Here is a 1,160-nt window from a genome sequence, read left to right as displayed (position 1 = left end):
AAGAGGGAGGTAAATGAAGCCAGAGAGAACAGAGATGGAGAGGGTCAGTGATCGCTAAAGACATCAGCGAGTGTGTCAGAGAAACAGAGAACGAGAGATGGAAAGATCTGAGCAAGATGGACAGAGTTCGGCAAGGAAAAACCTGGGTGGGGCTCCAAGATTTTTGAGGAGTCAGAGACTGAGAAACTGATAGAAGAGTCAGAAAGAGAAATTGGGAGGTGTGGACACCAAAGGACCAAAAGAGGGAGTATTAATGGACTCAAAGACTAAATGGTGCTGATGAGTCGGTTATGTCTTTTTTTATTAAGAAAATGAAAATGATGACTGAGGGACAAAAACAGGAGTGCACATACACCAAAGATATCTTGGTTCCAACCCTAGCCTTCCATTCCATCCATCTTCCCCACGACCTTTGCTACACATCCCAGCTGCTGTCCCCTCCTGAAACTCCAAGCTTCTCAAAATGACCCAAAGAGACTGAGACTGAGGGCAAGGAGCTGAGGGTGCATGGAACAGTTGTGGGCTGGAAACCCCTGTAGAGGAGGCAGTTATTAATATAATCCAGAAAGGCTGGGGAAGATGGCAGCAGAAGAAGGAGACACCAAGAGAGGGAAAATGTGGGAAATAAGGACGTGAAGAGGAGTTGAGGAAGATGAGCTAAAGATGCAAGGTCGGTGACAGACTCAGATAAGACAAGAACAGTGTTGTCTGGAGAGAGAGGGAAGGCAAACAGAGATGGGAGGTAGAAGAGGGCAACTGAGGAGTGGAGAAGAGGCGACAGAAGATGAGAGATGTGAGACAGAAATGGATGAGAAGGCATGAGGAGAGATGGAAGGACCAGGCAGAGAAAAGTGAGGTGGGATGGGCAAATAAGAAAGGTCGAAGATGAAAAAAGGGAGAGGAGATTGGAAGGCCTCTGACTTCCCTCAGATTCCAGACAAGAGCAGGAATGGAGGAACCCAGCCGGGGTCACAAATGTCAGCCTCGGGCAGGACGGAGGGTGGGCTGCCTTTTCTGCTCTTCCACCCCCTCTCAAGGCCACCCAGAGAACGAAGATGCCGGAGGAGAGGGGAAATCCAGCGAGAAGTGGAAGTAGCTCCCGCCCTCTTCCTCCTCTTTCAGCTTTTGGTTTCTCAAATACCTGCCCGGCCTTTCCATCT

This window comes from Bison bison, unplaced genomic scaffold (genome assembly GCF_000754665.1).
Source record: "Bison bison bison isolate TAMUID 2011002044 unplaced genomic scaffold, Bison_UMD1.0 scf7180017864213, whole genome shotgun sequence".
NCBI classification, from domain to species: domain Eukaryota; kingdom Metazoa; phylum Chordata; class Mammalia; order Artiodactyla; family Bovidae; genus Bison; species Bison bison.
Note: the sequence above shows the minus strand (reverse complement) of the source record.